Genomic DNA, 12,436 nt, shown 5'->3' with positions numbered 1-12,436 from the left:
AGGGGAAACCCTGATGGAAGACCGAAACAGTTCTGACGTGCAAATCGATTGTCAGAATTGAGTATAGGGGCGAAAGACTAATCGAACCATCTAGTAGCTGGTTCCTTCCGAAGTTTCCCTCAGGATAGCTGGTGCATTTTAATGTTGTATAAAATAATCTTATCTGGTAAAGCGAATGATTAGAGGCCTTAGGGTCGAAACGATCTTAACCTATTCTCAAACTTTAAATGGGTAAGAACCTTAACTTTCTTGATATGAAATTCAAGGTTATGATATAATGTGCCCAGTGGGCCACTTTTGGTAAGCAGATGAACCAAACGTAACAATATCCGCAGCTGGTCTCCAAGGTGAAGAGTTTCTAGTCGATAGAATAATGTAGGTAAGGGAAGTCGGCAAATTAGATCCGTAACTTCGGGATAAGGATTGGCTCTGAAGATTGAGATAGTCGGGGTTGATTGGGAAACAATAACATGGTTTATGTGCTCGTTCTGGTAAATAGAGTGTCTCGCTTTTATGTTGGTAACTTGTTCCCCGGATAGTTTAGTTACGTAGCCAATTGTGGAACTATCTTGCTAAAATTTTTAAGAATACTTATTGGGTTAAACCAATTAGTTCTTATTAATTATAACGATTATAAATTAACAATCAATTCAGAACTGGCACGGACTTGGGGAACCCGACTGTCTAATTAAAGCAAAGCATTGTGATGGCCCTAGCGGGTGTTGAGACAATGTTATTTCTGCCCAGTGCTCTGAATGTCAAAGTGAAGAAATTCAAGTAAGCGCGGGTCAACAGCGGGAGTAACTAGAATTTAGGGGAACTGGAATTTAGGTATGCAGAAGGGGAACATTGTTCTGTATTTCATAAGTCATATCCTCGGATGTGCAGAAGGGGAATATTATTCTGTAATTCATAAGTCATATCTAGATTCAATTCGACTCAAAACCTCCTCGTAGTGTTCCCCGGTAATGTTATTTAGCGTGCGTGTGAGATCTCAACACCCAGACTAACTTGATGATATTAGTCGACGTGTTGATATCAAGGCAAGATGGTGTGAGGAAGAGAAGATGGTGATGGCGAGAAAGGAGGTTGAGCTCACGGCAAATGGTATTAAACACATAAACAAGCAACTAGCGGTATTTTCCACGAACCGTAGCGACGAATCAATCAAAAAGCTGAGACAGAGGGACGATTATAAGGAGAAAATCGAGCAGATAAGGGGGCGATCTGCTCTCGTCCCAGAAGTTGCAAGTCTAACCATACGGCGCCGCCCTAGTAATAGTGAGCAAAACCCCCAAGTACCAACGTTTGAAACATCTCCAATCACACCATTAGAACAGTCGAACAGTGGAATCTTGTTGGCGCTACGTGGGTATAGCCCCGTAGTTTGTCCTTCCAGATGGAGAGCCCAAGAACTGCAAACTATCATTGATAGGGCGCAGATCGAGGGAAAGGAAACCACTCTCCAATGTTTATCCGCTTATCTTCAGGGAATTTTTCCGACACAGGGTGCAAGACGCACGCTGACGAGGCCGGCACGGCGGCCTCGGAACAGAAGAGAAAGCAGAAGGCAGCAGTGCGCTGTCATCCAGCGGAACTGGAATAAACACAAAGGAAGGTGCATTAAGTCAATACTTGAGGAAACTAATGAGTCGGTTATGCCAAGCCGAGAATTTACGGAACCCTATTGGAGGAAGATAATGACTCAGCCCAGCCCAAGCTCTTGCGAAAATATAGTGACAACTCCAGTTCACTCGCTTGAGAGGGTTTGGTCCGCTATTACAAAGCACGAACTTAGGGCATCAGCAGTCGCATTATCTAGCTCTCCAGGGCCTGACGGAATAACTCCAAAATCTGCTAAGGAGGTGCCGTCAGGCATTATGCTTCGCATAATGAACCTAATTCTATGGTGCGGTAAATTACCTCGCTTTATCCGACTGGCCAGAACCATCTTCATTCCGAAGACGGGGACGGCAATGCGACCGCAAGATTTTCTTCCAATATCGGTGCCATCAGTATTGGTAAGACAGCTAAATGCAATATTGGCAACCCGGTTGACCTCATCAGTTGATTGGGACACGCGTCAGCGGGGCTTCTTACCTACAGACGGATGCGCCGATAATGCGACGATAGTCGACTTAGTCTTGAGGAGTAGCCATAAAAGCTATAGATCTTGCTACATAGCCAATCTGGATGTAAGCAAGGCATTTGGCTCTTTGTCACATGCATCTATATATAACACCCTAAAAGCTTATGGCGCATTAAAGGACTTCGTTGACTACGTACAAAGTTCGTACGAGGTTGGTGGTACTAGTCTCTGCGGAGAAGGTTAGAGTTCAGAGGAATTCGTCCCTGCGAGAGGATTGAAGCAGGGTGACCCTTTGCCTCCTATTCTATTTAATCTGGTCATTGACCGTTTACTTAGAGCCTTCCCCATCGAAATTGGTACCAAGGTTGGAACTGCCATGACAAACGCGGCCGCGTTTGCAGACGATTTGGTCCTTTTTGCGGAAACTCGAATGGGGCTTCAACAACTGCTTGACAAGACAGTTAGCTATCTGGCTACTGTTGGACTCACCCTTAATGCTGACAAGTGTTTCACTATCGGTATTAAGGGTCAGCCGAAACAGAAGTGTACTGTGCTAGATCCACATACCTTCCGAGAAGGCTTGAACGGGTGTCCGGCATTGAAGCGAACTAACGAGGTGAAGTATTTTGGCATCATTTTCAATGCAAACGGGAGGGTGAAGTGCAACCCAGCCGAGGACATTGGTCCACAGCTACAAAGGTTATCACAAGCTCCTCTTAAGCCTCAACAGAAAATATTTGCCCTTCGAACCATCCTTATCCCACAACTCTATCACAAGCTAACCCTTGGGAGTGTGACGATAGGTGTGTTACGAAAATCCGACAAATTGATACGATTCTATGTGCGTAAATGGCTAGATCTACCACCGGATGTGCCAATAGCATTCGTTCACGCCCCCGCAAAATGTGGGGGACTCGGGATTCCATCATTAAGATGGATGGCTCCGATGCTTCGCCTAAGACGACTGAGCAATATAAAATGACCTCACTTTGAGCAATCCGAAGTGGCCAGCTCTTTCATCGAAGACGAAATGCAAAGGGCCCGAGTTAGGTTGCTAGGGGAACAAAATGAAATGCTAACACGTCCGGCAATAGAAGAGTATTGGGCAAATAGATTGTTCGTGTCTGTTGATGGCAACGGTCTCCGTGAAGCGGGCCATTATGGTCCACAACACGGATGGGCTAGTCAACCCACGCGTTTGCTAACAGGAAAGGAATATATAGACGGAATAAAACTGCGGATTTCCGTCTATACATTCCTTTCCTACCCACGAAGTCTCGTACTACGAGGGGAAGGCACGAATTGGATCGACAGTGTCGTGCAGGATGTGATGGTCCCGAAACATCAAACCACATCATGCAAAAATGCTATCGCTCGCATGGGAGGCGGGTAGCTAGACACAACTGCGTAGTAAATCGAATCAAGCGTGGTCATTGTTGAGCCAAGTCTGCAGGGCGAATACGGCCTTCATAAACCTGACCTGGTGGTACTCCGACCAAATCACATTGATGTGATCGACGTGCAGGTGACAAATGACGGTGACGATGCGCACCAGCGCAAAATCCAAAGATACGATACCCCGGACATAAGACGCGAATTGCGGCGCCTTAACGGTTTCCAAGGCTGATCCATAAGGACATTTCAATAACTGATTGAAACTTTCGATGGGTTCTAATACTCTTGGATTTCCCTGATCGATTTTATAAAGTATTGATATTCAGAGTACTTGCCGTCAAATATCTGTAATGCGAGCCGAGGTTATTTTGCATTTTGTGTAGATGTAGAATGTAGATTTAGCTGGACGAATGTGTAGAAGCGACGTTGGGGTAAGGTTAAACGCACACTCGTCACTCTTCGAGACGCGTTCCTTGCTACGATTAGGTGATGTTGAAGGCTTGTGGCAGAGGATGCCGTAGCCTTAGCTGGTTCCGAGGCGCTGAACCGGCGGCAACGATAACAATGGAGTGTAACAACAGCTCAGCTTGGATGCCTTCGACGATTGTTACGAAGGTTGGAATGAGTGGCACAAGCGAGCACACTCCGTCGACGTTTGCGAATGTGATGTGTGTAAGTGGACAGCCGCTATTTTTGATCAAACACGTACTCCAGTTATATATAGAATGGTTAGCAACATAAAAGTTTACAAATTATTGGAGGATAGGAAATACATAAGTTTATCGTAATTAGTTGCATTAAGGCTAGCAAACTGTAAGACGTGACACAGTGCATTATAGTCGTCGCAAAGAAGACGAAAAGGATCATGAAGGGCATAATTGGATCTACAAATTGGCAGGGACAACGGACGAAAACGACGATCTGTTCTACAGGGTACATTCCAGTTGAGGGAACTAAGAATGAAGGGAGAGTCGGCATCCCCATTAATTAATTTATGCAAAAACATAACTAAGTGACAATTTCTAAGATGGTTCAGGGTTGGTAGGTCCAGCAGGCTCAACCTCCCATGATAAGAGGGCAATCGACTTCCTGTGTCCCAGTTTAAACCTCTCAAAGCAAATAAAAGGAATAGTTTTTGAACGAAATCTAGAATATTTTGGAAACAGCTAATTTGAGGTGACCATATACACGAGCAATATTCCATAGACGGACGAACAAAAGAAACATACAAAATCTTTATTGTGTATGTATCATCAAACTCCCTTGACCAACGCATCATAAACGCCAGGAGACTTCTGGCTTTTTTAGCTATAGTAGATATATGGTCTTTAAAACTAAACTTATGATCAAATAAAACGCCAAGATCCTGAACTGAAAAAATACGTTCAAGGGCGTTATTTCCGATAGAATAAGAATATAGAGATGAACTACAACGACAAAAGGTCACAAAGTTACATTAAAACAGTTGATGATTTTATGACATAAGGTAGATCATTAATCTTTAAGCCAAAAAGTAAAGGTCCCAGGTCGCTACTCTGTGGCACTCCAGAAGTAACATTAATTATTTTGGAAATTTTATTATTAAAACAGACCATTTGAGAGAGGTAGGAAAATATCCTAGTAGGATAAGAGGAAAACCTAAAAATGACAATTTATAAATAAGAAGCCTATGCTTCACTGAAAAAAAAGCTTTAGAGAAATCGGTATAAATCACGTCAGTTTAATGTTGTGTCAGAAAACCTCTAGTAACTAGAGACGTAAATTCAAGTATGTTTGTAGAAGTAGAGCGACATCTAGTGAAGCCATGCTGACAAGGTGATATAATAGTACGGCAATGATGCTGCAACTGACAGGTAATAATTTTGTCAAAAAGTTTAGGGATAGAACTGCGTTTAGCAATGCCACGATAGTTTGAGATATCGGACTTGTTCCCTTTTTTAAACAACGAGATAAAGGATTCCTTCCATAAGATGGAAATCTACATTGTCTTAGGGACAGATTAAATATTAATGTTAAGGGAAGAGCAAGATAAGACGAACAATTCCTAAGTATACAACTTGGTATTCTGTCAGGACCCGGTGAAAATGAGAGGTCAACTAGAAAGGACCACCTGACTGTCGATAAAGATTCCACTAGTCTGCCGTAATCAGTCCTCCTAAAACACAAACACACAGGTCTGAGTGAGTACAATAACATTGGCCTCAAAAATTTAACTATTTATATAAAGCGTAGAGAGTTTACTAAGAAGCCCCCGAACATTCTGATAGTAAATTACGAAATTTAGTTTTTTGAATTTAAATCAGAGCTGAGCGCCGACAAAGAAGTCATGGAACGGGAGCTATTTTTTTTTTATTTACTCGTGGACAATTATATCAGCAGGCCAAAAATTGGGGCAAAGAAGTTTAGAGAGCAGACCATCCGGAACAAGTATTTTAAATTAAGAGTAGGGCGAAGGGATCATCCTTATCGCACGACACATAGCTTGCAGTGGGGCTGGAAGGAGAGAGGTTGGTCGAGAGATCTGGAACATGTAAAGAGACATTAGACAGTGTAGGACTACGATTTATTTTTAATGAAGATTGACTTAGAAGAATCCGACCTTTAAAGTTGGACTCGCAGACATTAAATCCAGCACGTAATGAGTGGAACTCCAGCTCCGTTTGCCTCATAAATGCTCCTATATCGATTTTGATATGTAGGCATGTAGGGCACGTCCAGTCCAGGTTAGCATTAGATCTAGTGCGATCAGCAATTTGGGCAGCACTGTGCCCAAAGTCTGCACATTTAGCGTGCGCAATGTTCTCACATACCCAGCAACTAACAATTGGCTGCCGAGAAGTGATTTTGGCAACAAATTGGCAACCAACAACACAGCAGGCAGACATTGTTTACAAGTTGAAGAAAGTGTATTGTAGAATGTTGAAAAAGTTCATAGAAAGCTTTAGATGAGTGCCAACAGCAGGTGTGTGGCTTTGCAAAAGGCAGACGAAAGAAAAGAAATGAGAGCGATAAGACCAATTCAGCAAAGATCTGTTAACTCAAAAATGAGAGCCGGTGACTGAACTTTGGAGAATACAGTAGAGAGAACGGAGCGAAAGAGCGCCAAAGCAACAATGTTAATAAGAAACAAGAACAATGCACAAACCACCCGCGTCATTAACTATTATCCAATACAATAATAAAGAGAAGAAAGAACGCAATAGTCGAGTACCTCGACTATCAGATACCTGTTACTCTGCTAAAGGGACCAAAGGGAAATGGAGATATGCAAGCAGAAAAGCGAAATTGAATTGCGCCACCTACCGGAGGAAGGCAGATTTATGCGATAAGGGCGTTAAAGTGGGCGTGTCAAATTTTTTTGGATCAATCGATATGTATTGACGAGACCAACCCAGTCGAACCGTCAGGCATCTGGTTCTTGATTCCACAATAATTTCCATAGGAAAAATTCAGGGGTTGGCACCACGTGAACTTTTTCAGGGTGTTTCAGGCCTTTTTCCAAAGGAATTTCATATAGAAAGCGGTCGCGAACGTTTCAGTACTGAAAATTTTGGACAGCCTTAATAAAAGGCTGAACCTGCAGGCCTTTTCCATAGGACAGGTCCGACTGGGCGGCCTTGTGGCGTTGGAGTGGGCGTGGCATATTCGCGTGACAAACTTTCGCTGCGCACAAGGCTACGGAATGTAAATCTGAGAGCCCAATTCTCTATCTTTGATATTTTCCGAGATATCCACGTTCATACTTACGATTTTTCGAAGTTTGTGAGCGGTTTGTGGGCGTAAAAGTGGGTGTGGCAAACTTTGGGTCAATCGATAGGTATTGATAGGAACAATACATTTCAGTTAAAATTTTTATTCTAGCATAAAAACTGTAGGAGGCACAGTTTTGAGCGGCTTGTATGGGTAAGAGTGGGCGTGGCACACTGCTGATCAAACTTAAGCTGCGCAAGAAGCTCAGGAATCTGATTGGCGAATCCCAATAGGCTAGATCTTATAGTTTCCGAGGTCTCAGCGTTCATCCGAACGGACAGACAGACGGACATGGCTACATCGACTCGGATAGCGGTCCTGATCAAGAATAAATACTTTATGGGGTCGGAAACGCTTTCTTCTGCCTGTTACAGACGAGTAACTCGTATTATAATGGTTTTAACACAAATAAATAATTGGCATTCAAACGGCTGCCTCAACCGAATTGAAAATGTAAACTATGGGTATATAAAAGATCGGTAACTTAGGCACTAGGCGAATAAATGTGTGAGCGAATATAAATCGCATCCGTATACAACAGAGAGCGAGTCTACTCATTTACACGATGTATTTACAAATTCTTTAGGGCTAGTCCCCAACAATGGTGTCGGATTAAAGCTTAAGGGGAAGTGTTCAGTCCCACGCACAGTGGTCGGGCTTGTATGGAGCCGCGGCCATAAATACTTCTAGACGTACCACTATCGTACCACTATATCTTGTCGCTTCCATAGCGCAGTGGTCGGGCATGTATGGAGCGAGCGGCCAAAAATACTTCTAGTGTAGATAACAATTTAAATTTTTTTCCAAAATTCTATAAAAATATAATAAATAAAACAAAAAACAAAACGTTTATATTCAACCAACTGTTGAAGTTACACCCCCTGCTATAAATCAGCATGTCAAAACTTTAGCCACCTAAAGCACAGTTACACAAACGAAAAAAATGCTCGAAAACGGCGAGACCCCGTGGTTCTTTTCAAGCTTACGCAGCGGCTAGCAAAAACTATCAGCTGAAATTTTCTCTAAATAATCTGTAAATATTCGTTTATATTTTATTGTAAGTTGATCATTAACTTCGATTAACTTTACAACTAAAAGACTTAGTGAAACTTTAACTTACAAACAAATTTTATACAAAAGTGAACAAATATTAACTTAATTATTAAAAATAGCCACAACAATCTTAGTACATGAATATAATTTAAAATAATAGTTAATACCCGTATTTGAAATATTAAATACTTCCATTTTGCATCAAATCTTTTTATACCCGTTACTCGTAGAGTAAAAGGGTATACTAGATTCGTCGGAAAGTATGTAACAGGCAGAGGGAAGCGTTTCCGACCCCATAAAGTATATATATTCTTGATCAGGATCACTAGCCGAGTCGATCTAACCATGTCCGTCTGTCCGTCTGTCCGTCTGTCCGGATGAACGCTGAGATCTCGGAAACTATGAGAGCTAGGCTATTGAGATTTGGCGTGCAGATTCCTGAGCTTCTTACGCAGCGCAAGTTTGTTTCAGTAGACTGCCACGCCCACTCTAACGCCCACAAACCGCCCAAAACTGTGGCTCCTACAGTTTTGATGCTAGATAGAAAATTTTAACTGAAATGTATTAGTCTTGTCAATACCTATCGAGTGACCAAAAAAAAAGTTTGCCACGCCCACTTTAACGCCCACAAACCGCGAAAACCTGTGACGCCCACAATTTTCATGCTAGATGAAAAATTTTAACTGAAATGTTTTGTTCTCATCAATACCTATCGATCGGTCCAAAAAAAAGTTTGCCACGCCCACTTTACCGCCCACAAACCGCGAAAACCTGTGACGCCCACAATTTTCATGCTAGATAAACAAATTTAACTGAAATGTATTGGTCTCGTCAATACCTATCGATTGGTCCAAAAAAATTTGCCACGCCCACTCTAACGCCCATAACGCTTAAATCTGTATACCGCCGGTAGGTGGCGCATTTTAATCTCGCTTTGCTACTTGCATATCTCTATTTAGCTGAGTAACGGGTATCTGATAGTCGAGGTACTCGACTATAGCGTTCTTCCTTGTTTTAAATTGTTTTTATTTATTGTTGCACAAGCTCACTTGAAACGTAGCGACGCATCGCTCACACTGCAGCACAATGAAATGTTTTCCTCTATGTTTTACACTTATTCTTGAAGAGGACAGATGGAGCAAAACAAAAATAATAGCGGAGTAAAAAATTTTGAGGTGTTATGAGACAGTACTGACCTTTTTTTAGCAGTAATATTATCTTTTGTTTTTTTATTTTTGGCCTATGGGGGCGACCACTGTGCCACGGTACTTTGTTCGTATACACAGCTGATAGCCCTACCAACTGAAGACGAAGGAAATCTGGCAACTCTACAGAGCTTGCGAGAATAAAAAGAGAACTACGAGCTTCAGCGACCGGAACAACATCGTCTGCTTTTACCTTCTGTCCATTGCGACCCATTTATTTGTAAAGTTAATTAAGCTCATAAATTAAAAGCTGAACTTCAGTCGTTTACCTACTCCCAAGAGCCCCTCTACGATGACAGCATTACATAGCATTTTCAGCACTGCGTCACAACTTAACATGGTGGCACATGAGGGGACTCTTGCTTGAAGTTGAAAAATCTCAGTTTGATATTTCAATTGTTAGTTATAAAGCATAACACCAATCACTTTATCTAACACAAATTGCGATCGTCTCCGTTTGTGCCCCCAACACGTGCTCTCACACCGACAGAGCACAGTCATCAATACCAACACACCCGGTCGGCTGACAGCGCTTCTACACACACACACACACTGGTGCTGCAAGAAGGCCCGTTATAATTTCGCAACCAAGGAAAAACTCCTACTCAAAGCGGAATCGGAAAACAGTACAGCCTGCGCTCACGCTATAGTCAACGTTAAGTAAATTCAGGCGTAAGCAGAAGGGAAAGATCACGTGAGTACGGGTGCCCTTTTTGATTTATCAAGCAGAGCTAGCTAGGATCAAAACAATTTGGTAAATCCGGCCCTAGCAGGTTTTTTTACACTTCAAAAGGAGCGTCCTCAAAGTCTAACACGTCTGCAGCAGAACTATAAGAAGGATTCCGCGTCTCGAAAAACCGAAAGCTATTATATGAAGCGCCTGCAGCAAATCGAGAGTTTAAACGCGGCTTTTGAGACCACCCATCAAGTAATCATCTGCACCGAGGGATATGCCAAAACGGACTATTACGCCAAGAAGATCGCCGTCAGTTTTGAGGATCTGTACATGGAGACCTATTGCCTTGTAGCTGAAGGCTAGCGAATAAAGTTCCCAGTGACGCCGTCCTCAGCCTCTGCACCAACCGCCGTGTCGATGGTTGCCGACGCACGTGTCCACATGCCACAACTGCCAGTGCCCAAGTTTAGCGGAAACTGCGTGGACTGGCCAGGATATTATGACGCCTTCACTCGGTTAATTCATCAAAATGAGCGACTGGACAATATTCAACGGTTTAATTTCATGAATGGATTTTCTGCCAGCTGGTCAAGATTGCGATATTCGTCAAATTCCTGTGACGGCCGCCAACTATACGGTGGCATGGGACACACTAATTCAGCGCTATAACAATCCATGCGTGGTCTTCTCCAATCACATGAACATGTTGTACAAGTTTCCAAGCCTAAGCAAGGAGAAGCCCGATGATATTCGATCTATGATCAGTGCAGTCAACGTCTGCGCAGCTGCCTGTAACACCCTCAACGTGTCGCCGCAGGACGGGGATCACTGGCTCGCCCATTATTTGACTGCAAAATTTTCGAAAAAAACGCACTCCAGTCAAACCCACATTCCCCCGTACAAGGATCTCAAACAGTTTCTCAACAACCGGTTAATCACCCTGGACGCCATTGAAAATAGAAACTGGATCATCACACCACAAAACGTATCTCGGTTCATAACAGCCACGCGCAACCAAGCCCCCCTGTGCTTTATTGCCCACACTGCAATTGTAATCATATCCCTCGTCAATGTCAGCGATTCCTAAGCTTGGATTGCTACCAACGTAAGGATGTCGTGGTTAAGTCAAACATTTGCCTCAACTGCCTGACCAAATCGAACATGCTTGCCGGCTTTTCAAGTGTAAAGAATTGCTACCACTGTGGACAACGCCACCATTTTCTACTTCAGCCGGCTGCGGCGCCAAGCATCACTCAAGCATCTCAACCTTACTCGCCGACCGTATCATCCAATCAACAACATATCGCTTCGATTATGAACACCGACACCTCACCAATTAGCCCACTTGCTAATCCAATCCTCCAATGTTATTCTTCCACAGCCGCCCATGCAACGCGACAGAATATCCTGTTAGCTACCGCACGGATTATGGTCTGCTACCCCCGCAGCGGCGCTCAAGCATCAATAACTGCCCTCATCGATCAGGGGTCGGAAGCTGCAATAATCTCAGAGCATACCGTCCAAGCTCTCCAGCTTCCACGATGCAGAATCCGCGCTTCGATCGCCGGCGTCGGCCAAACTACTGGTCAACGGTGCAACTTTACGACAAGATGCTGCATCCGAACGTCGCTAAACCCAAAGTTTAATCTACATGTCGACTCTGCGTACTCGCTGACCTCACCTCTACCAAACCAATCGTTTTCGCCTCAAAATTAGAAACACATCAACGGACTCCAGCTCTCAGATCCTCTATACTATCGCTCGAAGCGCATAGATCTCATCATCGGAGCCGACCTCATGGCGAGTCTTATCCTTCCGCGAACCCGAATCGGAAATCCATACGAACCTGTTGCACAAAATTCTCACTTAGGTTGGATGATACTCGGCAAGTTCCAGGAATCCATTCACACACTTAATATTCGCTGTCATCAAACCACGCTAGACACGGAATCGCTTTTGAAGAATTTTTGCGAAATAGAATCTGTCCCAAGCCGATCACTTCAATCTGACGAAGAGCGGTGGTGTGAGTCCTTCTTTAAGGAAACGCACACACGTCAACCAAACGGTAGTTTTATGGTAAGACTATTTTTCAAATGGCATTTCGATCCCACAATGGCCCTAGGAAAATCGCATCAAGTCGCTTTAAACAGGTTTCTTCAATTAGAGCGGCGTTATGAACGGGATCCAGACAAATGGATTCGCTACAAGGAGGGAATCGTAGAATATTTTGAATTGGGTCAAATCACACCAGCAGTCTCTAGTGAGAGA

The 12,436-nt window shown here is 43.3% G+C and overlaps 1 protein-coding gene across 2 annotated transcripts in view; it reads right to left on the bottom strand.

Moving 5' to 3' along the window:
• Positions 1–12,436, bottom strand: part of Ppr-Y — a 1,017,876-nt gene that overhangs the window by 619,554 nt on the left and 385,886 nt on the right. The gene's annotated exons all lie outside the window — the stretch shown is intronic.

This window comes from Drosophila suzukii, chromosome Y (assembly GCF_043229965.1).
Source record: "Drosophila suzukii chromosome Y, CBGP_Dsuzu_IsoJpt1.0, whole genome shotgun sequence".
Taxonomy (NCBI): Eukaryota; Metazoa; Arthropoda; class Insecta; order Diptera; family Drosophilidae; genus Drosophila; species Drosophila suzukii.
The sequence above is the reverse complement of the archived record's forward strand: the minus strand, read 5'-3'. Positions and strand labels throughout refer to the sequence as shown.